Source organism: Xiphophorus couchianus, chromosome 23, assembly GCF_001444195.1.
Source record: "Xiphophorus couchianus chromosome 23, X_couchianus-1.0, whole genome shotgun sequence".
NCBI lineage: Eukaryota > Metazoa > Chordata > Actinopteri > Cyprinodontiformes > Poeciliidae > Xiphophorus > Xiphophorus couchianus.
Window position 1 is genome coordinate 28849860 of NC_040250.1, and position 20372 is coordinate 28870231.

A 20372-nucleotide genomic window follows, 5' to 3' on the forward strand; every position below is an offset into this window, starting at 1 on the left:
TGTCCGATTACCGGTCAGGGAAAAATCAGTTATTTTTCTCCAGCCCCATTTTCTGAGTATGACTTTAAAGCATTCGAGGTATTTATGGTCAAAATCCTATTGCTAAAGACTCAAAGACACAAAATTCCCTGATGGTCTAGTGGTCAGGATTCGGCGCTTTCACCGCCGCGGCCTGGGTTCGATTCCCGGTCAGGGAAGGTCCACTTCTATTTCATCTGCACCTTCATTTTGATCGTGTCTATAAAGCAGTCAAGGTATTCATTGTCAAACACCTCTTACAAGCTTTGCAGACACACAAAGGTCAGTGATGGTCTAGTTTATAGGATTCAGCGCTCTCACCGCCGGGGTCCGATTCCCGGTCAGAGAAAAACCAATTATTTTTCACAGCCCCATTTTCTGAGTATGACTTTAAAGCATTTGAGGTATTTGTGGTCAAAATCCTTTTGCTAAAGACTCAAAGACACAAAATTCCCTGATGGTCTAGTGGTCAGGATTCGGCGCTTTCACCGCCGCGGCCTGGGTTCGATTCCCGGTCAGGGAAGGTCCACTTCTATTTCATCTGCACCTTTATTTTGATCGTGTCTATAAAGCAGTCAAGGTATTCATTGTCAAACACCTCTTACAAGCTTTGCAGACACACAAAGGTCAGTGATGGTCTAGTTTATAGGATTCAGCGCTCTCACCGCCGCGGCCGGTGTCCGATTACCGGTCAGGGAAAAACCAGTTATTCTTCACCAGCCCCATTTTCTGAGTATGACTTTAAATCATTCGAGGTATTTATGGTCAAAATCCTTTTGCTAAAGACTCAAAGACACAAAATTCCCTGATGGTCTAGTGGTCAGGATTCGGCGCTCTCCTCGCCGCGGCCTGGGTTCGATTGCCGGACAGGGAAGGGCCATTTCTATTTCATCTGGACCTTTGCTTTGATCGTTTCTATAAAGCAGTCAACGTATTCATTGTCAAACACCTTTTGCAATCTTTGCAGACACACAAAGGTCAGTGATGGTCTAGTGTATAGGATTCAGCGCTCTCACCGCCGCGGCAGGGGTCCGATTCCCTGTCAGGGAAAAACCAATTATTTTTCACAGCCCCATTTTTTGAGTATGACTTTAAAACATTCGAGGTATTTGTGGTCAAAATCCTTTTGCTAAACACTCGAAGACACAAAATTCCCTGATGGTCTAGTGGTCAGGATTCGGCGCTCTCACCGCCGCAGCCTGGGTTCGATTCCCGGTCAGGGAAGGTCCACTTCTATTTCATCTGCACCTTTATTTTGATCGTGTCTATAAAGCAGTCAAGGTATTCATTGTCAAACACCTCTTACAAGCTTTGCAGACACACAAAGGTCAGTGATGGTCTAGTGTATAGGATTCAGCGCTCTCACCGCCGGGGTCCGATTCCCAGTCAGGGAAAAACCAGTTATTTTTCACCAGCCCCATTTTCTGAGTATGACTTTAAAGCATTCGAGGTATTTATGGTCAAAATCCTTTTGCTAAACACTCGAAGACACAAAATTCCCTGATGGTCTAGTGGTCAGGATTCGGCGCTCTCACCGCCGCGGCCTGGGTTCGATTCCCGGTCAGGGAAGGTCCACTTGTATTTCATCTGCACCTTTATTTTGATCGTTTCTATAAAGCAGTCAAGGTATTCATTGTCAAACACCTCTTACAAGCTTTGCAGACACACAAAGGTCAGTGATGGTCTAGTGTATAGGATTCAGCGCTCTCACCGCCGCGGCCGCGTGTCCGATTCCCGGTAAGGTAATAACCAGTTAATTTTCACCAGCCCCATTTTCTGAGTATGACTTTAAAGCATTCGAGGTTTTTATGGTCAAAATCCTTTTGCTAAAGACTCAAACACACAAAGTTCCCTGATGGTCTAGCGGTCAGGATTCGGCGCTTTCACCCCCGCGGCCTGGGTTCGATTCCGGGTCAGGCAAGGTCCACTTCTATTTCATCTGCACCTTTATTTTGATCGTGTCTATAAAGCAGTCAAGGTATTCATTGTCAAACACCTCTTACAAGCTTTGCAGACACACAAAGGTCAGTGATGGTCTAGTGTATAGGATTCAGCGCTCTCACCGCCGCGGCCGGGTGTCCGATTCCCGGTAAGGTAATAACCAGTTATTTTTCACCAGCCCCATTTTCTGAGTATGACTTTAAAGCATTCGATGTATTTATGGTCAAAATCCTTTTGCTAAACACTCGAAGACACAAAATTCCCTGATGGTCTAGTGGTAAGGATTCGGCGCTCTCACCGCCGCGGCCTCGGATCGATTCCGGGTCAGGGAAGGTCCACTTGTATTTCATCTGCACCTTTTCTTTGATCGTTTCTATAAAGCAGTCAACGTATTCATTGTCGAACACCTTTTGCAAGCTTTGCAGCCGCGGCCTATGTTCGATTCCCGGTCAGGAAGGTCCACTTCTATTTCATCTGCTCCTTTGCTTTGATCGTTTCTATAAAGCAGTCAACGTATTCATTGTCGAACACCTTTTGCAAGCTTTGCAGACACACAAAGGTCAGTGATGGTCTAGTGTATAGGATTCAGTGCTCTCACCGCCGCGGCCGGGTGTCCGATTCCCGGTCAGGGAAAAACCAGTTATTTTTCACCAGCCCCATTTTCTGAGTATGACTTTAAAGCATTCGAGGTATTTATGGTCAAAATCCTTTTGCTAAAGGCTCAAGGACACAAAGACCCTGATGGTCTAGTGGTCAGGATTCGGCGCTTTCACCGCCACGGCCTGTGTTCGATTCCCGGTCAGGGAAGGTCCACTTCTATTTCATCTGCACCTTTATTTTGATCGTGTCTATAAAGCAGTCAAGGTATTCATTGTCAAACACCTCTTACAAGCTTTGCAGACACACAAAGGTCAGTGATGGTCTAGTGTATAGGATTCAGCGCTCTCACCGCCGGGGTCCGATTCCCAGTCAGGGAAAAACCAGTTATTTTTCACCAGCCCCATTTTCTGAGTATGACTTTAAAGCATTCGAGGTATTTATGGTCAAAATCCTTTTGCTAAAGACTCAAAGAAACAAAATTCCCTGATGGTCTAGTGGTCAGGATTCAGCGCTCTCACCGCCGTGGCCGGGGTCCGATTCCCGGTCAGAGAAAAACCAATTATTTTTCACCAGCCCCATTTTCTGAGTATGACTTTAAAGCATTCGAGGTATTTGTGGTCAAAATCCTTTTGCTAAAGAGTCTAAGACACAAAATTCCCTGATGGTCTGGCGGTCAGGATTCGGCGCTCTCACCGCCGCGGCCTTGCTTCAATTCCCGGTCAGAGAAAAACCAATTATTTTTCACCAGCCCCATTTTCTGAGTATGACTTTAAAGCATTCGAGGTATTTATGGTCAAAATCCTTTTGCTAAAGACTCAAAGACACAAAATTCCCTGATGGTCTAGTGGTCAGGATTCGGCGCTCTCCTCTCCGCGGCCTGGGTTCGATTGCCGGACAGGGAAGGTCCATTTCTATTTCATCTGGACCTTTGCTTTGATCGTTTCTATAAAGCAGTCAAGGTATTCATTCTCAAACACCTCTTACAAGCTTTGCAGACACACAAAGGTCAGTGATGGTCTAGTGTATAGGATTCAGCGCTCTCACCGCCGCGGCCGGGTGTCCGATTCCCGGTCAGAGAAAAATCAATTTTTTTTCACCAGCCCCATTTTCTGAGTATGACTTTAAAGCATTCGAGGTATTTATGGTCAAAATCCTTTTGCTAAAGACTCAAAGACACAAAATTCCCTGATGGTTTAGTGGTCAGGATTCGGCGCTCTCACCGCCGCGGCCTGGGTTCGATTCCCGGTCAGCGAATGTCCACTTGTATTTCATCTGCACCTTTTCTTTGATCGTTTCTATAAAGCAGTCGACGTATTCATTGTCGAACACCTTTTGCAAGCTTTGCAGCCGCGGCCTGGGTTCGATTCCCGGTCAGGGAAGGTCCACTTCTATTTCATCTGCTCCTTTGCTTTGATCGTTTCTATAAAGCAGTCAACGTATTCATTGTCGAACACCTTTTGCAAGCTTTGCAGACACACAAAGGTCAGTGATGGTCTACTGTATAGGATACAGCACTCTCAGCGCCGCGGCCGGGGTCTGATTCCCGGTCAGAGAAAAACCATTTATTTTTCACCAGCCCCATTTTCTGAGTATGACTTTAAAGCATTCGAGGTATTTATGGTCAAAATCCTTTTGCTAAAGACTCAAAGACACAAAATTCCCTGATGGTCTAGTGGTCAGGATTCAGCGCTCTCACCGCCGTGGCCTGGCTTCAATTCCCGGTCAGGAAGAAACCAGTTATTTTTCGCCAGCCCCATTTTCTGAGTATGACTTTAAAGCATTCAAGGTATTTATGGTCAAAATCCTTTTGCTAAAGACTCAAAGACACAAAATTCCTTGATGGTCTAGTGGTCAGGATTCGGCGCTTTCACCGCCGCGACCTGTGTTCGATTCCCGGTCAGGGAAGGTCCACTTCTATTTCATCTGCACCTTCATTTTGATCGTGTCTATAAAGCAGTCAAGGTATTCATTGTCAAACACCTCTTACAAGCTTTGCAGACACACAAAGGTCAGTGATGGTCTAGTTTATACGATTCAGCGCTCTCACCGCCGCGGCCGGTGTCCGATTACCGGTCAGGGAAAAACCAGTTATTTTTCTCCAGCCCCATTTTCTGAGTATGACTTTAAAGCATTCGAGGTATTTATGGTCAAAATCCTTTTGCTAAAAACTCAAGGACACAAAATTCCCTGATGGTCTAGTGGTCAGGATTCGGCGCTCTCTTCGCCGCGGCCTGGGTTCGATTGCCGGACAGGGAAGGTCCATTTCTATTTCATCTGGACCTTTGCTTTGATCGTTTCTATAAAGCAGTCAACGTATTCATTGTCAAACACCTTTTGCAATCTTTGCAGACACACAGAGGTCAGTGATGGTCTAGTGTATAGGATTCAGCGCTCTCACCGCCGCGCCCGGTGTCCGATTCCCGGTCAGAGAAAAAACAATTATTTTTCACCAGCCCCATTTTCTGAGTATGACTTTAAAGCATTCGAGGTATTTATGGTCAAAATCCTTTTGCTAAAGACTCAAAGAAACAAAATTCCCTGATGGTCTAGTGGTCAGGATTCAGCGCTCTCACCGCCGTGGCCGGGGTCCGATTCCCGGTCAGAGAAAAACCAATTATTTTTCACCAGCCCCATTTTCTGAGTATGACTTTAAAGCATTCGAGGTATTTGTGGTCAAAATCCTTTTGCTAAAGAGTCTAAGACACAAAATTCCCTGATGGTCTAGTGGTCAGGATTCGGCGCTTTTACCGCCGTGGCCTGGGTTCGATTCCCGGTCAGGGAAGGTCCACTTCTATTTCATCTGCACCTTTATTTTGATCGTGTCTATAAAGCAGTCAAGGTATTCATTGTCAAACACCTCTTACAAGCTTTGCAGACACACAAAGGTCAGTGATGGTCTAGTGTATAGGATTCAGCGCTCTCACCGCCGCGGCCGGGTGTCCGATTACCGGTCAGGGAAAAACCAGTTATTTTTCACCAGCCCCATTTTCTGAGTATGACTTTAAAGCATTCGAGGTATTTATGGTCAAAATCCTTTTGCTAAAGACTCAAAGACACAAAATTCCCTGATGGTCTAGTGGTCAGGATTCGGCGCTCTCCTCTCCGCGGCCTGGGTTCGATTGCCGGACAGGGAAGATCCATTTCTATTTCATCTGGACCTTTGCTTTGATCGTTTCTATAAAGCAGTCAAGGTATTCATTCTCAAACACCTCTTACAAGCTTTGCAGACACACAAAGGTCAGTGATGGTCTAGTGTATAGGATTCAGCGCTCTCACCGCCGCGGCCGGGTGTCCGATTCCCGGTCAGAGAAAAATCAATTTTTTTTCACCAGCCCCATTTTCTGAGTATGACTTTAAAGCATTCGAGGTATTTATGGTCAAAATCCTTTTGCTAAAGACTCAAAGACACAAAATTCCCTGATGGTCTAGTGGTCAGGATTCGGCGCTCTCACCGCCGCGGCCTGGGTTCGATTCCCAGTCAGCGAATGTCCACTTGTATTTCATCTGCACCTTTTCTTTGATCGTTTCTATAAAGCAGTCGACGTATTCATTGTCGAACACCTTTTGCAAGCTTTGCAGCCGCGGCCTGGGTTCGATTCCCGGTCAGCGAATGTCCACTTGTATTTCATCTGCACCTTTTCTTTGATCGTTTCTATAAAGCAGTCAACGTATTCATTGTCAAACACCTCTTACAAGCTTTGCAGACACACAAAGGTCAGTGATGGTCTAGTTTATAGGATTCAGCGCTCTCACCGCCGCGGCCGGTGTCCGATTACCGGTCAGGGAAAAACCAGTTATTTTTCTCCAGCCCCATTTTCTGAGTATGACTTTAAAGCATTCGAGGTATTTATGGTCAAAATCCTTTTGCTAAAGACTCAAAGACACAAAATTCCCTGATGGTCTAGTGGTCAGGATTCGGCGCTCTCCTCGCCGCGGCCTGGGTTCGATTGCCGGACAGGGAAGGTCCATTTCTATTTCATCTGGACCTTTGCTTTGATCGTTTCTATAAAGCAGTCAACGTATTCATTGTCAAACACCTTTTGCAATCTTTGCAGACACACAAAGGTCAGTGATGGTCTAGTGTATAGGATTCAGCGCTCTCACCGCCGCGCCCGGTGTCTGATTCCCGGTCAGAGAAAAAACAATTATTTTTCACCAGCCCCATTTTCTGAGTATGACTTTAAAGCATTCGAGGTATTTATGGTCAAAATCCTTTTGCTAAAGACTCAAAGAAACAAAATTCCCTGATGGTCTAGTGGTCAGGATTCAGCGCTCTCACCGCCGCGGCCTTGGTTCGATTCCCGGTCAGGGAATGTCCACTTGTATTTCATCTGCACCTTTTCTTTGATCGTTTCTATAAAGCAGTCGACGTATTCATTGTCGAACACCTTTTGCAAGCTTTGCAGCCGCGGCCTGGGTTCGATTCCCGGTCAGGGAAGGTCCACTTCTATTTCATCTGCTCCTTTGCTTTGATCGTTTCTATAAAGCAGTCAACGTATTCATTGTCGAACACCTTTTGCAAGCTTTGCAGACACACAAAGGTCAGTGATGGTCTAGTGTATAGGATACAGCACTCTCAGCGCCGTGGCCGGGGTCTGATTCCCGGTCAGAGAAAAACCAATTATTTTTCACCAGCCCCATTTTCTGAGTATGACTTTAAAGCATTCGAGGTATTTATGGTCAAAATCCTTTTGCTAAAGACTCAAAGACACAAAATTCCCTGATGGTCTAGTGGTCAGGAGTCGGCGCTTTCACCGCCGCGCCCTGGGTTCGATTCCCGGTCAGGGAAGGTCCACTTCTATTTCATCTGCACCTTCATTTTGATCGTGTCTATAAAGCAGTCAAGGTATTCATTGTCAAACACCTCTTACAAGCTTTGCAGACACACAAAGGTCAGTGATGGTCTAGTTTATAGGATTCAGCGCTCTCACCGCCGCGGCCGGTGTCCGATTACCGGTCAGGGAAAAACCAGTTATTTTTCTCCAGCCCCATTTTCTGAGTATGTCTTTAAAGCATTCGAGGTATTTATGGTCAAAATCCTTTTGCTAAAGACTCAAAGACACAAAATTCCCTGATGGTCTAGTGGTCAGGATTCGGCGCTCTCCTCGCCGCGCCCGGTGTCCGATTCCCGGTCAGAGAAAAAACAATTATTTTTCACCAGCCCCATTTTCTGAGTATGACTTTAAAGCATTCGAGGTATTTATGGTCAAAATCCTTTTGCTAAAGACTCAAAGAAACAAAATTCCCTGATGGTCTAGTGGTCAAGATTCAGCGCTCTCACCGCCGTGGCCGGGGTCCGATTCCCGGTCAGAGAAAAACCAATTATTTTTCACAGCCCCATTTTCTGAGTATGACTTTAAAGCATTCGAGGTATTTGTGGTCAAAATCCTTTTGCTAAAGACTCAAAGACACAAAATTCCCTGATGGTCTAGTGGTCAGGATTCGGCGCTCTCCTCGCCGCGGCCTGGGTTCGATTGCCGGACAGGGAAGGTCCATTTCTATTTCATCTGGACCTTTGCTTTGATCGTGTCTATAAAGCAGTCAAGGTATTCATTGTCAAACACCTCTTACAAGCTTTGCAGACACACAAAGGTCAGTGATGGTCTAGTGTATAGGATTCAGCGCTCTCACCGCCGCGGCCGGGTGTCCGATTACCGGTCAGGGAAAAACCAGTTATTTTTCACCAGCCCCATTTTCTGAGTATGACTTTAAAGCATTCGAGGTATTTATGGTCAAAATCCTTTTGCTAAAGACTCAAAGAAACAAAATTCCCTGATGGTCTAGTGGTCAGGATTCGGCGCTCTCCTCTCCGCGGCCTGGGTTCGATTGCCGGACAGGGAAGGTCCATTTCTATTTCATCTGGACCTTTGCTTTGATCGTTTCTATAAAGCAGTCAAGGTATTCATTGTCAAACACCTCTTACAAGCTTTGCAGACACACAAATGTCAGTGATGGTCTAGTGTATAGGATTCAGCGCTCTCGCGGCCGGGTGTCCGATTCCCGGTCAGAGAAAAACCAATTTTTTTTCACCAGCCCCATTTTCTGAGTATGACTTTAAAGCATTCGATGTATTTATTGTCAAAATCCTTTTGCTAAAGACTCAAAGACACAAAATTCCCTGATGGTCTAGTGGTCAGGATTCGGCGCTCTCACCGCCGCAGCCTGGGTTCGATTCCCGGTCAGGGAAGGTCCACTTGTATTTCATCTGCACCTTTTCTTTGATCGTTTCTATAAAGCAGTCGACGTATTCATTGTCGAACACCTTTTGCAAGCTTTGCAGCCGCGTCCTGGGTTCGATTCCCGGTCAGGGAAGGTCCACTTCTATTTCATCTGCTCCTTTGCTTTGATCGTTTCCATAAAGCAGTCAAGGTATTCATTGTCAAACACCTCTTACAAGCTTTGCAGACACACAAAGGTCAGTGATGGTCTTGTTTATACGATTCAGCGCTCTCACCGCCGCGGCCGGTGTCCGATTACCGGTCAGGGAAAAATCAGTTATTTTTCTCCAGCCCCATTTTCTGAGTATGACTTTAAAGCATTCGAGGTATTTATGGTCAAAATCCTATTGCTAAAGACTCAAAGACACAAAATTCCCTGATGGTCTAGTGGTCAGGATTCGGCGCTTTCACCGCCGCGGCCTGGGTTCGATTCCCGGTCAGGGAAGGTCCACTTCTATTTCATCTGCACCTTCATTTTGATCGTGTCTATAAAGCAGTCAAGGTATTCATTGTCAAACACCTCTTACAAGCTTTGCAGACACACAAAGGTCAGTGATGGTCTAGTTTATAGGATTCAGCGCTCTCACCGCCGGGGTCCGATTCCCGGTCAGAGAAAAACCAATTATTTTTCACAGCCCCATTTTCTGAGTATGACTTTAAAGCATTTGAGGTATTTGTGGTCAAAATCCTTTTGCTAAAGACTCAAAGACACAAAATTCCCTGATGGTCTAGTGGTCAGGATTCGGCGCTTTCACCGCCGCGGCCTGGGTTCGATTCCCGGTCAGGGAAGGTCCACTTCTATTTCATCTGCACCTTTATTTTGATCGTGTCTATAAAGCAGTCAAGGTATTCATTGTCAAACACCTCTTACAAGCTTTGCAGACACACAAAGGTCAGTGATGGTCTAGTTTATAGGATTCAGCGCTCTCACCGCCGCGGCCGGTGTCCGATTACCGGTCAGGGAAAAACCAGTTATTCTTCACCAGCCCCATTTTCTGAGTATGACTTTAAATCATTCGAGGTATTTATGGTCAAAATCCTTTTGCTAAAGACTCAAAGACACAAAATTCCCTGATGGTCTAGTGGTCAGGATTCGGCGCTCTCCTCGCCGCGGCCTGGGTTCGATTGCCGGACAGGGAAGGGCCATTTCTATTTCATCTGGACCTTTGCTTTGATCGTTTCTATAAAGCAGTCAACGTATTCATTGTCAAACACCTTTTGCAATCTTTGCAGACACACAAAGGTCAGTGATGGTCTAGTGTATAGGATTCAGCGCTCTCACCGCCGCGGCAGGGGTCCGATTCCCTGTCAGGGAAAAACCAATTATTTTTCACAGCCCCATTTTTTGAGTATGACTTTAAAACATTCGAGGTATTTGTGGTCAAAATCCTTTTGCTAAACACTCGAAGACACAAAATTCCCTGATGGTCTAGTGGTCAGGATTCGGCGCTCTCACCGCCGCAGCCTGGGTTCGATTCCCGGTCAGGGAAGGTCCACTTCTATTTCATCTGCACCTTTATTTTGATCGTGTCTATAAAGCAGTCAAGGTATTCATTGTCAAACACCTCTTACAAGCTTTGCAGACACACAAAGGTCAGTGATGGTCTAGTGTATAGGATTCAGCGCTCTCACCGCCGGGGTCCGATTCCCAGTCAGGGAAAAACCAGTTATTTTTCACCAGCCCCATTTTCTGAGTATGACTTTAAAGCATTCGAGGTATTTATGGTCAAAATCCTTTTGCTAAAGACTCAAAGACACAAAATTCCCTGATGGTCTAGTGGTCAGGATTCGGCGCTCTCACCGCCGCGGCCTGGGTTCGATTCCCGGTCAGGGAAGGTCCACTTGTATTTCATCTGCACCTTTGCTTTGATCGTTTCTATAAAGCAGTCAACGTATTCATTGTCGAACACCTTTTGCAAGCTTTGCAGCCGCGGCCTGGGTTCGATTCCCGCTCAGTGAAGGTCCACTTCTATTTCATCTGCACCTTTATTTTGATCGTTTCTATAAAGCAGTCAAGGTATTCATTGTCAAACACCTCTTACAAGCTTTGCAGACACACAAAGGTCAGTGATGGTCTAGTGTATAGGATTCAGCGCTCTCACCGCCGCGGCCGGGTGTCCGATTCCCGGTAAGGTAATAACCAGTTAATTTTCACCAGCCCCATTTTCTGAGTATGACTTTAAAGCATTCGAGGTTTTTATGGTCAAAATCCTTTTGCTAAAGACTCAAACACACAAAGTTCCCTGATGGTCTAGCGGTCAGGATTCGGCGCTTTCACCCCCGCGGCCTGGGTTCGATTCCGGGTCAGGCAAGGTCCACTTCTATTTCATCTGCACCTTTATTTTGATCGTGTCTATAAAGCAGTCAAGGTATTCATTGTCAAACACCTCTTACAAGCTTTGCAGACACACAAAGGTCAGTGATGGTCTAGTGTATAGGATTCAGCGCTCTCACCGCCGCGGCCGGGTGTCCGATTCCCGGTAAGGTAATAACCAGTTATTTTTCACCAGCCCCATTTTCTGAGTATGACTTTAAAGCATTCGATGTATTTATGGTCAAAATCCTTTTGCTAAACACTCGAAGACACAAAATTCCCTGATGGTCTAGTGGTAAGGATTCGGCGCTCTCACCGCCGCGGCCTCGGATCGATTCCGGGTCAGGGAAGGTCCACTTGTATTTCATCTGCACCTTTTCTTTGATCGTTTCTATAAAGCAGTCAACGTATTCATTGTCGAACACCTCTTACAAGCTTTGCAGACACACAAAGGTCAGTGATGGTCTAGTTTATACGATTCAGCGCTCTCACCGCCGCGGCCGGTGTCCGATTACCGGTCAGGGAAAAACCAGTTATTTTTCTCCAGCCCCATTTTCTGAGTATGACTTTAAAGCATTCGAGGTATTTATGGTCAAAATCCTTTTGCTAAAGACTCAAAGACACAAAATTCCCTGATGGTCTAGTGGTCAGGATTCCGCGCTCTGCTCGCCGCGGCCTGGGTTCGATTGCCGGACAGGGAAGGTCCATTTCTATTTCATCTGGACCTTTGCTATGATCGTTTCTATAAAGCAGTCAACGTATTCATTGTCAAACACCTTTTGCAATCTTTGCAGACACACAAAGGTCAGTGATGGTCTAGTGTATAGGATTCAGCGCTCTCACCGCCGTGCCCGGTGTCCGATTCCCGGTCAGAGAAAAAACAATTATTTTTCACCAGCCCCATTTTCTGAGTATGACTTTAAAGCATTCGAGGTATTTATGGTCAAAATCCTTTTGCTCAAGACTCAAAGAAACAAAATTCCCTGATGGTCTAGTGGTCAGGATTCAGCGCTCTCACCGCCGTGGCCGGGTTCCGATTCCAGGTCAGAGAAAAACCAATTATTTTTCACAGCCCCATTTTCTGAGTATGACTTTAAAGCATTCGTGGTATTTGTGGTCAAAATCCTTTTGCTAAAGACTCAAAGACACAAAATTCCCTGATGGTCTAGTGGTCAGGATTCGGCGCTCTCCTCGCCGCGGCCTGGGTTCGATTGCCGGACAGGGAAGGTCCATTTCTATTTCATCTGGACCTTTGCTTTGATCGTTTCTATAAAGCAGTCAACGTATTCATTGTCAAACACCTTTTGCAATCTTTGCAGACACACAAAGGTCAGTGATGGTCTAGTGTATAGGATTCAGCGCTCTCACCGCCGCGGCCGGGTGTCCGATTCCCGGTCAGAGAAAAACCAATTTTTTTTCACCAGCCCCATTTTCTGAGTATGACTTTAAAGCATTTGATGTATTTATGGTCAAAATCCTTTTGCTAAAGACTCAAAGACACAAAATTCCCTGATGGTCTAGTGGTCAGGATTCGGCGCTCTCACCGCCGCGGCCTGGGTTCGATTCCCGGTCAGGGAAGGTCCACTTGTATTTCATCTGCACCTTTTCTTTGATCGTTTCTATAAAGCAGTTGACGTATTCATTGTCGAACACCTTTTGCAAGCTTTGCAGCCGCGGCCTGGGTTCGATTCCCGGTCAGGGAAGGTCCACTTCTATTTCATCTGCTCCTTTGCTTTGATCGTTTCTATAAAGCAGTCAACGTATTCATTGTCGAACACCTTTTGCAAGCTTTGCAGACACACAAAGGTCAGTGATGGTCTAGTGTATAGGATACAGCACTCTCAGCGCCGCGGCCGGGGTCTGATTCCCGGTCAGAGAAAAACCAATTATTTTTCACCAGCCCCATTTTCTGAGTATGACTTTAAAGCATTCGAGGTATTTATGGTCAAAATCCTTTTGCTAAAGACTCAAAGACACAAAATTCCCTGATGGTCTAGTGGTCAGGATTCGGCGCTTTCACCGCCGCGGCCTGGGTTCGATTCCCGGTCAGGGAAGGTCCACTTCTATTTCATCTGCACCTTCGTTTTGATCGTGTCTATAAAGCAGTCAAGGTATTCATTGTCAAACACCTCTTACAAGCTTTGCAGACACACAAAGGTCAGTGATGGTCTAGTGTATAGGATTCAGCGCTCTCACCGCCGCGGCCGGGTGTCCGATTACCGGTCAGGGAAAAACCAGTTATTTTTCACCAGCCCCATTTTCTGAGTATGACTTTAAAGCCTTCGAGGTATTTATGGTCAAAATCCTTTTGCTAAAGACTCAAAGACACAAAATTCCCTGATGGTCTAGTGGTCAGGATTCGGCGCTCTCCTCTCCGCGGCCTGGGTTCGATTGCCGGACAGGGAAGGTCCATTTCTATTTCATCTGGACCTTTGCTTTGATCGTTTCTATAAAGCAGTCAAGGTATTCATTGTCAAACACCTCTTACAAGCTTTGCAGACACACAAAGGTCAGTGATGGTCTAGTGTATAGGATTCAGCGCTCTCACCGCCGCGGCCGGGTGTCCGATTCCCGGTCAGAGAAAAACCAATTTTTTTTCACCAGCCCCATTTTCTGAGTATGACTTTAAAGCATTCGATGTATTTATGGTCAAAATCCTTTTGCTAAAGACTCAAAGACACAAAATTCCCTGATGGTCTAGTGGTCAGGATTCGGCGATCTCACCGCCGCGGCCTGGGTTCGATTCCCGGTCAGGGAAGGTCCACTTGTATTTCATCTGCACCTTTTCTTTGATCGTTTCTATAAAGCAGTTGACGTATTCATTGTCGAACACCTTTTGCAAGCTTTGCAGCCGCGGCCTGGGTTCGATTCCCGGTCAGGGAAGGTCCACTTCTATTTCATCTGCTCCTTTGCTTTGATCGTTTCTATAAAGCAGTCAACGTATTCATTGTCGAACACCTTTTGCAAGCTTTGCAGACACACAAAGGTCAGTGATGGTCTAGTGTATAGGATACAGCACTCTCTGCGCCGCGGCCGGGGTCTGATTCCCGGTCAGAGAAACACCAATTATTTTTCACCAGCCCCATTTTCTGAGTATGACTTTAAAGCATTCGAGGTATTTATGGTCAAAATCCTTTTGCTAAAGACTCAAAGACACAAAATTCCCTGATGGTCTAGCGGGCAGGATTCGGCGCTTTCACCGCCGCGGCCTGGGTTCGATTCCCGGTCACGGAAGGTCCACTTCTATTTCGTCTGCACCTTCATTTTGATCGTGTCTATAAAGCAGTCAAGGTATTCATTGTCAAACACCTCTTACAAGCTTTGCAGACACACAAAGGTCAGTGATGGTCTAGTTTATACGATTCAGCGCTCTCACCGCCGCGGCCGGTGTCCGATTACCGGTCAGGGAAAAACCAGTTATTTTTCTCCAGCCCCATTTTCTGAGTATGACTTTAAAGCATTCGAGGTATTTATGGTCAAAATCCTTTTGCTAAAGACTCAAAGACACAAAATTCCCTGATGGTCTAGTGGTCAGGATTCCGCGCTCTGCTCGCCGCGGCCTGGGTTCGATTGCCGGACAGGGAAGGTCCATTTCTATTTCATCTGGACCTTTGCTATGATCGTTTCTATAAAGCAGTCAACGTATTCATTGTCGAACACCTCTTACAAGCTTTGCAGACACACAAAAGTCAGTGGTGGTCTAGTGTTTAGGATTCAGCGCTCTCACCGCCGCGGCCGGTGTCCGATTCCCGGTCAGGGAATAACCAGTTATTTTTCACCAGCCCCATTTTCTGAGTATGACTTTAAAGCATTCGATGTATTTATGGTCAAAATCCTTTTGCTAAAGACTCAAAGACACAAAATTCCCTGATGGTCTAGTGGTCAGGATTCGGCGCTTTCACCGCCGTGGCCTGGGTTCGATTCCCGGTCAGGGAAGGTCCTCTTCTATTTCATCTGCACCTTTGCTTTGATCGTTTCTATAAAGCAGTCAACGTATTCGAGGAGGGTCCGTCGGATAGTCGAACCTCGGATTCAGGAAGAGCAGCGTGGTTTTCGTCCTGGTCGTGGAACACTGGACCAGCTCTACACCCTCAGCAGGGTCCTGGAGGGTGCATGGGAGTTCGCCCAACCAGTCTACATGTGTTTTGTGGACTTGGAGAAGGCGTTCGACCGTGTCCCTCGGGGAGCCCTGTGGGGGGTTCTCCGGGAGTATGGGGTACCGGGCCCTTTGATACGGGCTGTCAGGTCCCTGTATGACCGGTGTCAGAGTCTGGTCCGCATTGCCGGCAGTAAGTCGGGCTCGTTTCCGGTGAGAGTTGGACTCCGCCAGGGCTGCCCTTTGTCACCGATTCTGTTCATCACTTTTATGGACAGAATTTCTAGGCGCAGCCAAGGTGTTGAGGGGATCCGATTTGGTGGCCTTAGGATCTCATCTCTGCTTTTCGCAGACGATGTGGTCCTTTTGGCTTCATCAGATCGTGATCTGCAGCTCTCGCTGGATCGGTTCGCAGCCGAGTGTGAAGCGGCCGGGATGGGGATCAGTGCCTCCAAATCCGAGGCCATGGTCTTGAGCCGGAAAAGGGTAGAGTGCCTTCTCCGGGTCAGGGGGGGTGTCCTGCCCCAAGTGGAGGAGTTTAAGTATCTCGGGATCTTGTTCACGAATGGGGGAAGAAGGGAGCGGGAGATCGACAGGCGGATTGGCGCAGCGTCTGCTGTCAAGCGGGCGCTGTACCGGTCCGTCGTGGTGAAGAGAGAGCTGAGCCAAAAAGCGAGGCTCTCGATTTACCGGTCGATCTACGTTCCCACCCTCATCTATGGTCATGAGCTTTGGGTCATGACCGAAAGAACGAGATCGCGGATACAAGCGGCCGAAATGGGTTTTCTCCGTAGGGTGGCTGGGCTCTCCCTTAGAGATAGGGTGAGAAGCTCAGTCATCCGGGAGGGACTCAGAGTAGAGCCGCTGCTCCTTCACATCGAGAGGAGCCAGTTGAGGTGGCTTGGGCATCTGGTCAGGATGCCTCCTGGATGCCTCCCTGGTGAGGTGTTCCGGGCACGTCCCACCGGGAGGAGGCCCCGGGGAAGACCCAGGACACGCTGGAGGGACTATGTCTCTCGGCTGGCCTGGGAACGCCTCGGGATTCCCCCGGAGGAGCTAGAAGAAGTGGCCGGGGAGAGGGAAGTCTGGGCCTCCCTTCTGAAGCTGCTACCCCCGCGACCCGACCTCGGATAAGCGGAAGAAGATGGATGGATGGATGGATAGATGGATGGAGTCAACGTATTCATTGTCGAACACCTTTTGCAAGCTTTGCAGCCGCGGCGCCCTGCGACAGACTGGCGACCTATCCAGGGTGTACCCCGCCTCTCGCCCGGAACGTAGCTGGAGATGGGCACCAGCAACCCTCCCGACCCCATTAGGGACAAGGGTGAACAGAAAATGGATGGATGGATGGCTGGATGCAGCCGCGGCCTGGGTTCGATTCCCGGTCAGGGAAGGTCCACTTGTATTTCATCTGCACCTTTTCTTTGATCGTTTCTATAAAGCAGTCAACGTATTCATTGTCGAACACCTTTTGCAAGCTTTGCAGCCGCGGCCTGTGTTCGATTCCCGCTCAGGGAAGGTCCACTTGTATTTCATCTGCACCTTTTCTTTGATCGTTTCTATAAAGCAGTCAAGGTATTCATTGTCAAACACCTTTGGCAAGCTTTGCAGACACACAAAGGTCAGTGATGGTCTAGTGTATAGGATTCAGCGCTCTCACCGCAGCGGCCTGGCTTCAATTCCCGGTCAGGGAAAAACCAGTTATTTTTCACCAGCCCCATTTTCTGAGTATGACTTTAAAGCATTCGAGGTATTTATGGTCAAAATCCTTTTGCTAAAGGCTCAAAGACACAAAATTCCCTGATGGTCTAATTGTCTGTATTCGGTGCTTTCACCGCCGCGGCCTGGGTTCGATTCCCGGTCAGGGAAGGTCCACTTCTATTTCATCTGCACCTTTATTTTGATCGTGTCTATAAAGCAGTCGAGGTATTCATTGTCAAACACCTCTGACAAGCTTTACAGACACACAAAGGTCAGTGATGGTCTAGTGTATAGGATTCAGCGCTCTCACCGCCGTGGCCGGGGTCCGATTCCCGGTCAGAGAAAAACCAATTATTTTTCACCAGCCCCATTTTCTGAGTATGACTTTAAAGCATTCGAGGTATTTATGGTCAAAATCCTTTTGCTAAAGACTTAAAGACACAAAATTCCCTGATGATCTAGCGGTCAGGATTCGGCGCTCTCACCGCCGCGGCCTGGCTTCAATTCCCGGACAGGGAAAAACCAGTTATTTTTCACCAGCCCCATTTTCTGAGTATGACTTTAAAGCATTCGAGGTATTTATGGTCAAAATCCTTTTGCTAAACACTCGAAGACACAAAATTCCCTGATGGTCTAGTGGTCAGGATTCGGCGCTCTCACCGCCGCGGCCTGGGTTCGATTCCCGGTCAGGGAAGGTCCACTTGTATTTCATCTGCACCTTTATTTTGATCGTGTCTATAAAGCAGTCAAGGTATTCATTGTCAAACACCTCTTACAAGCTTTGCAGACACACAAAGGTCAGTGATGGTCTAGTGTATAGGATTCAGCGCTCCCACCGCCGCGTCCGGGGTCCGATTCCCGGTCAGAGAAAAACCAATTATTTTTCACCAGCCCCATTTTCTGAGTATGACTGTAAAGCATTGGAGGTATTTATGGTCAAAATCCTTTTGCTAAAGAATCAAACACACGGAGTTCCCTGATGGTCTAGTGGTCAGGATTCGGCGCTCTCACTGCTGCGGCCTGGCTTCAATTCCCGGTCAGGGAAAAACCAGTTATTTTTCACCAGCCCCATTTTCTGAGTATGACTTTAAAGCATTCGAGGTATTTATGGTCAAAATCCTTTTGCTAAAGACTCAAAGACACAAAATTCCCTGATGGTCTAGTGGTCAGGATTCGGCGCTCTCACTGCCGCGGCCTGGCTTCAATTCCCGGTCAGGGAAAAACCAGTTATTTTTCACCAGCCCCATTTTCTGAGTATGACTTTAAAGCATTCGAGGTATTTATGGTCAAAATCCTTTTGCTAAAGACTCAAAGACACAAAATTCCCTGATGGTCTAGTGGTCAGGATTCGGCGCTTTCACCGCCGCGGCCTGGCTTCGATTCCCAGTCAGGCAAGGTCCACTTCTATTTCATCTGCGCATTTGCTTTGCTCGTCTTTGTAAAGCAGTCAACGTATTCATTGTCAAACAGGTTTTGCAAGCTTTGCAGACACACAAAGGTCAGTGATGGTCTAGTGTATAGGATTCAGCGCTCTCACCGCCGCGGCCGTGGTCCGATGCCTGGTCAGGGAAAAACCAGTTATTTTTCACCAGCCCCATTTCCTCAGTATGACTTTATAGCATTCGAGGTATTTATGGTCAAAATCCTTTTGCTAAAGACTCAAACACACAAAATTCACTGATGGTCTAGTGGTCAGGATTCGTCGCTCTCACTGCCGCGTCCTGGGTTCGATTCCCGGTCAGGGAAAATCCAGTTATTTTTCACCAGCCCCATTTTCTGAGTATGACTTTAAAACATCCGAGGTATTTGTGGTCAAAATCCTTTTGCTAAAGACTCAAAGACACAGAATTCCCTGACGGTCCAGTTGTCAGGATTCGCTGCGCTCACTGCTATGTCCCTGGTTCAATTCCTGATCAGGGAAAAACCCCTTTTTTTCACTTGCCCCATTGTTTTGATCATGTCTTTAAAGCACTCTATGTATTCATCGTCAAAGAACTTTTCTTAGCTACAAACAGTCACAAAGGTCCCTGATGGTCTAGTGCAGGGGTCTGAAACTCCAGTCCTCGAGGGCCTCAGTCCTGCAACTTTTAGACGTTCCTCTGCTGCACCACACCTGAACGGAATAATTAGGTCATTAGCTCGGAGAACTGATCTACACAAGGAGGAGGTAATTAAGCAATTTCATTCCAGTGTTTTGTACCTGTGGCACATCTAAAAACTGTAGGTCTGAGGCCCTCGATGACTGGAGTTTGAGACCCCTGGTCTAGTGGTTAGGATTCGGCACTCTCACCAGCTTGGTTTCGATTCCCAGTCAGGGAAGGTCCACTTCTCTTCCATCTGCACCTTTGTTTTGATCATGTCTATAAAGCACTCTATGTATTCATCGTCAAAGATCTTTTCTTAGCTAAAAACATAGGATTCGGTACTCTCTCCGCCGCGGCTTGGCTTCGATTCCCGGTAATTGAAGGTCCACTTTTATTTCATCTGCACCTTTCTTTTGAATGTGTCTATAAAGCAGTCAAGGTATTCATCGTCAAAGATCTTTTGCAAGCTTCACAGACTCACAAACATCCCTGTTGGTCTAGTGGTCAGGATTCAGTGCTTTCACTGCTGTGGCTAGGGTTCAGTCCCTGGCCAGGGAAAGTACACTTCTTTTTAACCCTCCCCATTGTTTTGATCATGTCTTTGTATTCATCATCAAAGATCTTTTGCTAGCTTAACAGAGTTGCAAAGGTCCCTGATGGTCTAGTGGTTAGGATTAGGCGCTCTCACTGCCTCGGCCTGGATTTGATTCCTGGTCAGGGAAAAAACACTTTTTTTTCACCTGCCCCATTTTCTCATATTGTCTTTTAAGCCCTGTAGGTATTCATCGTCAAAGATCTTTTGCAAGCTTCACAGACTCACAAACATGCTTATGGTCTCTTCTTAGCAATCTATTATTAGTCACATTTGCACCAGTGTGACTCACATTCACGGCTGTCACCGGGAGCACACAACACACTATCTCCCATGCATTAGAGAAGCCAAATTTATAATAACATATGTATCTGTAGCCACACTATCCATGCCTCACACCTTAAAGCTATCCTACCTGCTTCCCATGATTTTGTTTCAGTTTCAGTGGAGCGGTTTACTGCATCCTGAGACCTCAATAGCAAAAAAAACCCTCGTTGTCAAGGACTCTTGACTCACTATGTTGCTTGTAATTAGCTGCTTCCATTATATGTTAAGAGGGAGTGTTGACTTCTTATGCATCATGATCGCCTGGGTAACAGTTGCAGGGTATGATCAGCTATTTTACTTTCTCCCTCCAGATGCATGTAATTGTTTTTGTCACGTTTGTTGAGGTTCAAAATATATTTGTTTCATTTCACCAAGCCTGTATATGTTTCATGGCACATGTCCCATTTTCCCTTTAGAGCAAATGCTGCACTTAAGGTCTTCACAAGGCACTTCCCAGCTCTCTGCATTCCTCCAAATT

General features: G+C 46.8%; 20 non-coding genes across 20 annotated transcripts; all 20 read left to right on the forward strand.

Annotated features, from left to right (window-relative positions):
• Positions 1–125: 125 nt before the first annotated feature.
• Positions 126–197, forward strand: trnae-uuc (transfer RNA glutamic acid (anticodon UUC)). Its single transcript has one exon. It is a non-coding gene; the product is annotated as a tRNA-Glu (tRNA).
• Positions 198–469: 272 nt separating this feature from the next.
• Positions 470–541, forward strand: trnae-uuc (transfer RNA glutamic acid (anticodon UUC)). The gene has a single exon. It is a non-coding gene; the product is annotated as a tRNA-Glu (tRNA).
• A 629-nt stretch (positions 542–1170) lies between these two features.
• Positions 1171–1242, forward strand: trnae-cuc (transfer RNA glutamic acid (anticodon CUC)). The gene has a single exon. It is a non-coding gene; the product is annotated as a tRNA-Glu (tRNA).
• Positions 1243–1515: 273 nt separating this feature from the next.
• Positions 1516–1587, forward strand: trnae-cuc (transfer RNA glutamic acid (anticodon CUC)). The gene has a single exon. It is a non-coding gene; the product is annotated as a tRNA-Glu (tRNA).
• A 2805-nt stretch (positions 1588–4392) lies between these two features.
• Positions 4393–4464, forward strand: trnae-uuc (transfer RNA glutamic acid (anticodon UUC)). The gene has a single exon. It is a non-coding gene; the product is annotated as a tRNA-Glu (tRNA).
• An 805-nt stretch (positions 4465–5269) lies between these two features.
• trnak-uuu (transfer RNA lysine (anticodon UUU)) lies at positions 5270–5341 on the forward strand. The gene has a single exon. It is a non-coding gene; the product is annotated as a tRNA-Lys (tRNA).
• A 632-nt stretch (positions 5342–5973) lies between these two features.
• trnae-cuc (transfer RNA glutamic acid (anticodon CUC)) lies at positions 5974–6045 on the forward strand. Its single transcript has one exon. It is a non-coding gene; the product is annotated as a tRNA-Glu (tRNA).
• A 1231-nt stretch (positions 6046–7276) lies between these two features.
• trnae-uuc (transfer RNA glutamic acid (anticodon UUC)) lies at positions 7277–7348 on the forward strand. Its single transcript has one exon. It is a non-coding gene; the product is annotated as a tRNA-Glu (tRNA).
• Positions 7349–8674: 1326 nt separating this feature from the next.
• Positions 8675–8746, forward strand: trnae-cuc (transfer RNA glutamic acid (anticodon CUC)). The gene has a single exon. It is a non-coding gene; the product is annotated as a tRNA-Glu (tRNA).
• Positions 8747–9150: 404 nt separating this feature from the next.
• On the forward strand, positions 9151–9222 carry trnae-uuc (transfer RNA glutamic acid (anticodon UUC)). The gene has a single exon. It is a non-coding gene; the product is annotated as a tRNA-Glu (tRNA).
• Positions 9223–9494: 272 nt separating this feature from the next.
• On the forward strand, positions 9495–9566 carry trnae-uuc (transfer RNA glutamic acid (anticodon UUC)). The gene has a single exon. It is a non-coding gene; the product is annotated as a tRNA-Glu (tRNA).
• A 629-nt stretch (positions 9567–10195) lies between these two features.
• On the forward strand, positions 10196–10267 carry trnae-cuc (transfer RNA glutamic acid (anticodon CUC)). The gene has a single exon. It is a non-coding gene; the product is annotated as a tRNA-Glu (tRNA).
• Positions 10268–10540: 273 nt separating this feature from the next.
• On the forward strand, positions 10541–10612 carry trnae-cuc (transfer RNA glutamic acid (anticodon CUC)). The gene has a single exon. It is a non-coding gene; the product is annotated as a tRNA-Glu (tRNA).
• A 1985-nt stretch (positions 10613–12597) lies between these two features.
• Positions 12598–12669, forward strand: trnae-cuc (transfer RNA glutamic acid (anticodon CUC)). The gene has a single exon. It is a non-coding gene; the product is annotated as a tRNA-Glu (tRNA).
• A 404-nt stretch (positions 12670–13073) lies between these two features.
• On the forward strand, positions 13074–13145 carry trnae-uuc (transfer RNA glutamic acid (anticodon UUC)). Its single transcript has one exon. It is a non-coding gene; the product is annotated as a tRNA-Glu (tRNA).
• A 632-nt stretch (positions 13146–13777) lies between these two features.
• Positions 13778–13849, forward strand: trnae-cuc (transfer RNA glutamic acid (anticodon CUC)). Its single transcript has one exon. It is a non-coding gene; the product is annotated as a tRNA-Glu (tRNA).
• Positions 13850–14253: 404 nt separating this feature from the next.
• trnae-uuc (transfer RNA glutamic acid (anticodon UUC)) lies at positions 14254–14325 on the forward strand. The gene has a single exon. It is a non-coding gene; the product is annotated as a tRNA-Glu (tRNA).
• Positions 14326–14955: 630 nt separating this feature from the next.
• On the forward strand, positions 14956–15027 carry trnae-uuc (transfer RNA glutamic acid (anticodon UUC)). Its single transcript has one exon. It is a non-coding gene; the product is annotated as a tRNA-Glu (tRNA).
• Positions 15028–17513: 2486 nt separating this feature from the next.
• trnae-cuc (transfer RNA glutamic acid (anticodon CUC)) lies at positions 17514–17585 on the forward strand. Its single transcript has one exon. It is a non-coding gene; the product is annotated as a tRNA-Glu (tRNA).
• A 629-nt stretch (positions 17586–18214) lies between these two features.
• On the forward strand, positions 18215–18286 carry trnae-uuc (transfer RNA glutamic acid (anticodon UUC)). The gene has a single exon. It is a non-coding gene; the product is annotated as a tRNA-Glu (tRNA).
• Positions 18287–20372: the final 2086 nt, after the last annotated feature.